Raw genomic sequence first — 6,000 nt, forward strand, 5'->3', positions numbered from 1 at the left:
GTAGCGGTGGTGGTGTAATGGTGGTGTAGCGGTGGTGGTGTAGCGGTGGTGGTGGTGTAGCGGTGGTGTAGAGGTGGTGTAGCGGTGGTGGTGGTGTAGTGGTGGTGGTAGTGTAGCACTGGGGGAGAGACAAAGGCGGCCGGGCGTGGTGCTAGCCAATGAATCCCTCTGTGTGCCGTGCCAGGATTTCTAAGTGCTGCTCACGAACAGCACTTGCGCCCACAGCCTGCTAGAGGCTACCTGGGGGAGCTTTGTCTGTGTGTGTAACAGCACTTGCCCCTACAGCCCTGCTAGAGGCTACCTGGGGAAGCTTTGTCTGTGTGTGTTACAGCACTTGCCCCTACAGCCCTGCTAGAGGCTACCTGGGGGAGCTTTGTCTGTGTGTGTAACAGCACTTGCCCCTACAGCAATGCTAGAGGCTACCTGGGGGAGCTTTGTCTGTGTGTGTAACAGCACTTGCCCCTACAGCCCTGTTAGAGGCTACCTGGGGGAGCTTTGTCTGTGTGTGTAACAGCACTTGCCCTTACAGCCCTGCTAGAGGCTACCTGGGGGAGCTTTGTCTGTGTCTGTGTGTAACAGCACTTGCCCCTACAGCCTGCTAGAGGCTACCTGGGGGAGCTTTGTCTGTGTGTGTAACATCACTTGCCCCTACAGCCTGCTAGAGGCTACCTGGGGGAGCTTTGTCTGTGTGTGTAACAGCACTTGCCCATACAGCCTGCTAGAGGCTACCTGGGGGAGCTTTGTCTGTGTGTGTAACAGCACTTGGCCCTACAGCCTGCTAGAGGCTAACTGGGGGAGCTTTGTCTGTGTGTGTGTAACAGCACTTGCCCCTACAGCCCTGCTAGAGGCTACCTGGGGGAGCTTTGTCTCTGTGTGTAACAGCACTTGCCCCTACAGCCCTGCTAGAGACTACCTGGGGGAGCTTTGTCTGTGTGTGTAACAGCACTTGCCCCTACAGCCTGCTAGATGCTACCTGGGGGAGCTTTGTCTGTGTCTGTGACCAACACTGCACTTGCCCCTACGGCCTGCTAGAGGCTACCTGGGGGAGCTTTGTCTGTGTGTGTAACAGCACTTGCCCCTACAGCCCTGCTAGAGGCTACATGGGGGAGCTTTGTCTGTGTGCGTAACAGCACTTGCCCCTACAGCCCTGCTAGAGGCTACCTGGGGTAGCTTTGTCTGTGTGTGTAACAGCACTTGCCCTTACAGCCCTGCTAGAGGCTACATGGGGGAGCTTTGTCTGTGTGTGCGTAACAGCACTTGCCCCTACAGCCCTGCTAGAGGCTACCTGGGGGAGCTTTGTCTGTGTGTGTAACAGCACTTGCCCTTACAGCCCTGCTAGAGGCTACCTGGGGGAGCTTTGTCTGTGTGCGTAACAGCACTTGCCCCTGCAGCCCTGCTAGAGGCTACCTGGGGAGATTTGTCTGTGTCTGTGTAACAGCACTTGCCCCTACAGCCCTGCTAGAGGCTTCCTGGGGGAACTTTGTCTGTGTGTGTGTAACAGCACTTGCCCCTACAGCCTGCTAGAGGCTACCTGGGGGAGCTTTGTCTGTGTGTAACAGCACTTGCCCCTACAGCCCTGCTAGAGGCTATCTGGGGGAGCTTTGTCTGTGTGTGTGTAACAGCACTTGCCCCTACAGCAATGCTAGAGGCTACCTGGGGGAGCTTTGTCTGTGTGTGTAACAGCACTTGCCCCTACAGCCTGTTAGAGGCTACCTGGGGGAGCTTTGTCTGTGTGTGTAATAGCGCTTGCTCCTGCAGCCCTGCTAGAGGCTACCTGGGGGAGCTTTGTCTGTGTGTGTAACAGCACTTGCCCCTGCAGCCTTGCTAGAGGCTACCTGGGGGAACTTTGTCTGTGTGTGTGTAACAGCACTTGCCCCTACAGCCCTGCTAGAGGCTATCTGGGGGAGCTTTGTCTGTTTGTGTATAACAGCACTTGCCCCTACAGCCTGCTAGAGAGGCTACCTGGGGGAGATTTGTCTGTGTCTGTGTAACAGCACTTGCCCCTACAGCCCTGCTAGAGGCTACTTGGGGGAGCTTTGTCTGTGTGTGTGTGTAACAGCACTTGCCCCTACAGCCTGTTCGAGGCTACCTGGGGGAGCTTTGTCTGTGTGTGTGTAACAGCACTTGCCCCTACAGCCTGTTCGAGGCTACCTGGGGGAGCTTTGTCTGTGTCTGTGTGTAACAGCACTTGCCCCTACAGCAGCTAGAGGCTACCTGGGGGAGCTTTGTCTATGTGTGTGTAACAGCACTTGCCCCTACAGCCTGTTCGAGGCTACCTGGGGGAGCTTTGTCTGTGTGTGTAACAGCACTTGCCCCTACAGCCCTGCTAGCGGCTACCTGGGGGAGCTTTGTCTGTGTCTGTGTGTGTAACAGCACTTGCCCCTACAGCCTGCTAGAGGCTACCTGGGGGAGCTTTGTCTGTGTGTGTGTAACAGCACTTGCCCTTACAGCCTGCTAGAGGCTACCTGGGGGAGCTTTTTCCGTGTGTGTGTAACAGCACTTGCCCCTACAGCCTGTTCGAGGCTACCTGGGGGAGCTTTGTCTGTGTCTGTGTGTAACAGCACTTGCCCCTACAGCCCTGCTATAGGCTACATGGGGGAGCTTTTTCGGTGTGTGTAACAGCACTTGCCCCTACAGTCTGCTAGAAGCTACCTGGGGGAGCTTTGTCTGTGTGTGTAATAGCACTTGCCACTACAGCCTGTTAGAGGCTACCTGGCGGAGCTTTGTCTTTGTCTGTGTGTAACAGCACTTGCCCCTACAGCCCTGCTAGTGGCTACCTAGGGGAGCTTTGTCTATGTGTGTAACAGCACTTGCCCCTACAGCCCTGCTAGAGGCTACCTGAGGGAGCTTTGTCTGTTTGTGTATAACAGCACTTGCCCCTTCAGCCCTGCTAGAGGCTACCTGGGGGAGCTTTGTCTGTTTGTGTAACAGCACTTGCCCCTACAGCCCTGCTAGAGGCTACCTGGGGGAGCTTTGTCTGTGTGTGTGTAACAGCACTTGCCCCTACAGCCCTGCTAGAGGCTACCTGGGGGAGCTTTGTCTGTGTGTGTAACAGCACTTGCCCCTACAGCCATGCTAGAGGCTACCTGGGGGAGCTTTGTCTGTGTGTGTAACAGAATTTGCCCCTACAGCCCTGCTAGAAGCTACCTGGGGAGCTTTGTCTGTGTGTAACAGCACTTGCCCCTACAGCCTGCTAGAGGATAACTGGGGGAGCTTTGTCTGTGTGTGTAACAGCACTTGCCCCGACAGCCTGCTGGAGGCTACCTGGGGGAGCTTTGTCTGTGTGTGTAACAGCACTTGCCCCTGCAGCCCTGCAAGAGGCTACCTGGGGGAGCTTTGTCTGTGTGTGTAACAGCACTTGCCCCTGCAGCCTTGCTAGAGGCTACCTGGGGGAACTTTGTCTGTGTGTGTGTAACAGCACTTGCCCCTACAGCCCTGCTAGAGGCTATCTGGGGGAGCTTTGTCTGTGTGTGTAACAGCACTTGCCCCTACAGCCTGCTAGAGAGGCTACCTGGGGGAAATTTGTCTGTGTCTGTGTAACAGCACTTGCCCCTACAGCCCTGCTAGAGGCTACTTGGGGGAGCTTTGTCTGTGTGTGTGTAACAGCACTTGCCCCTACAGCCTGTTCGAGGCTACCTGGGGGAGCTTTGTCTGTGTGTGTGTAACAGCACTTGCCCCTACAGCCTGTTCGAGGCTACCTGGGGGAGCTTTGTCTGTGTCTGTGTGTAACAGCACTTGCCCCTACAGCTGCTAGAGGCTACCTGGGGGAGCTTTGTCTATGTGTGTGTAACAGCACTTGCCCCTACAGCCTGTTCGAGGCTACCTGGGGAGCTTTGTCTGTGTGTGTAACAGCACTTGCCCCTACAGCCCTGCTAGCGGCTACCTGGGGGAGCTTTGTCTGTGTCTGTGTGTGTAACAGCACTTGCCCCTACAGCCTGCTAGAGGCTACCTGGGGGAGCTTTGTCTGTGTGTGTAACAGCACTTGCCCTTACAGCCTGCTAGAGGCTACCTGGGGGAGCTTTTTTCTGTGTGTGTAACAGCACTTGCCCCTACAGCCTGTTCGAGGCTACCTGGGGGAGCTTTGTCTGTGTCTGTGTGTAACAACACTTGCCCCTACAGCCCTGCTATAGGCTACATGGGGGAGCTTTGTCTGTGTGTGTGTAACAGCACTTGCCCCTACAGTCTGCTAGAAGCTACCTGGGGGAGCTTTGTCTGTGTGTGTAATAGCACTTGCCACTACAGCCTGTTAGAGGCTACCTGGGGGAGCTTTGTCTGTGTCTGTGTGTAACAGCACTTGCCCCTACAGCCCTGCTAGTGGCTACCTAGGGGAGCTTTTGTGTGTGTAACAGCACTTGCCCCTTTAGCCCTGCTAGAGGCTACCTGGGGGATCTTTGTCTGTGTGTGTAACAGCACTTGCCCCTACAGCCCTGCTAGAGGCTACCTGGGGAGCTTTGTCTGTGTGTGTAACAGCACTTGCCCCTACAGCCTTGCTAGAGGCTACCTGGGTGAGCTTTGTCTGTGTGTGTGTAACAGCACTTGCCCCTACAGCCTGTTAGATGCTACCTGGGGGAGCTTTGTCAGTACCTTTGTGTCCTCCGTGTGGGATCTCTGGGTCAAGGGTCGCGATATTGAAAGACGCCGAGATGCATTCTGGGAATTCCTATTCACGCCTCGCTCCGCCGCGGCCGCCTTTGTCTCCCCTGGAGGAGTCTCCATGGAAACCACCGCAGCGTCTCGAGAAATTACCCCCTCCCCCCCTCTTCATCCCCCATCTCTCTCTCCACCATCTCTCACTCTCATCTCTCTCCACCATCGCTCTCTCCACCATCTCTCCCTCATCTCTCTCTCTCCACCATGTCTCTCTCCACCATCTCTCTCTTATCTCTCTCTCATCTCTCTCTCATCTCTCTCTCACCATCTCTCACTCTCATCTCTCTCCACCATCTCTCTCCACCACTCTCTCTCTCATCTCTCTCCACCATCTCTCCCTCATCTCTCTCATCTCTCTCCTCATCTCTCTCCACCATCATCTCTCCCCACCATCTCTCTCTCATCTCTCTCTCCACCATCTCTCTCCACACCATCTCTCTCTCATCTCTCTCTCCACCATCTCTCATCTCTCCCTCATCTCTCTCTCTCCACCATCTCTCTCCACCATCTCTCTCTCCACCATCTCTCTCCACCATCTCTCTCTCCACTATCTCTCTTTCATCTCTCTCCATCTCTCTCCACCATCTCTCTCCATCTCTCTCTCCATCTCTCTCTCTCCACCATCTCTCTCTCTCATCTCTCTCCACCATCTCTCTCTCCATCTCTCCTCCACCATCTCTCTCCACCATCTCTCTCCCATCTCTCATTCCAATCTCTCTCCACCATCTCTCTCTCTCCACTATCTCTCCTTCCCGCCATCTCTCATCTCTCCCTCATCTCTCTCTCCACCATCTTTCTCCACCATCTCTCATCTCTCCCTCATCTCTCTCTCCACCATCTCTCCCTCATCTCTCTCTCCACCATCTCTCTCTCATCTCTCTCTCCACCATCTCTCTCCATCTCTCTCCATCTCTCTCTCCCTCATCTCTCTCTCACTCCATCTCTCTCTCTCTCCACCATCTCTCTCCACCATCTCTCTCTCCACCATCTCTCTCTCTCTCTCCCTCATCTCTCTCCATCTCTCTCCATCTCTCTCTCCACCATCTCTCTCCACCATCTCTCTCTCCACCATCTCTCTCCATCTCTCTCCATCTCTCTCTCCCTCATCTCTCTCCATCTCTCTCCATCTCTCTCTCTCCACCATCTCTCTCCACCATCTCTCTCTCCACCATCTCTCATCTCTCCCTCATCTCTCTCCATCTCTCTCCATCTCTCTCTCTCCACCATCTCTCTCCACCATCTCTCTCCACCATCTCTCATCTCTCCCTCATCTCTCTCTCTCTCCACCATCTCTCTCCACCATCTCTCATCTCTCCATCTCTCTCTCTCTCCACCATCTCTCTCCACCAT

The 6,000-nt window shown here is 54.9% G+C and overlaps 1 long non-coding RNA gene across 1 annotated transcript in view; it reads right to left on the reverse strand.

The window, feature by feature from the left end:
* The window catches only part of LOC142908148 (uncharacterized), a 219,794-nt gene extending 215,972 nt beyond the window's left edge, over positions 1 to 3,822 (reverse strand). Inside the window, exon 1 of the long non-coding RNA XR_012931620.1 lies at positions 1,532 to 3,822. This is a non-coding gene — a long non-coding RNA (uncharacterized LOC142908148). The remainder of the gene's footprint in view (positions 1 to 1,531) is intronic.
* Between the last annotated feature and the right edge of the window lie 2,178 nt (positions 3,823 to 6,000).

This window comes from Petromyzon marinus (assembly GCF_048934315.1).
Source record: "Petromyzon marinus isolate PM22_M1 ecotype Great Lakes invasive population chromosome 73 unlocalized genomic scaffold, UKy_Petmar_22M1.pri1.0 chr73_unloc.5, whole genome shotgun sequence".
NCBI lineage: Eukaryota > Metazoa > Chordata > Hyperoartia > Petromyzontiformes > Petromyzontidae > Petromyzon > Petromyzon marinus.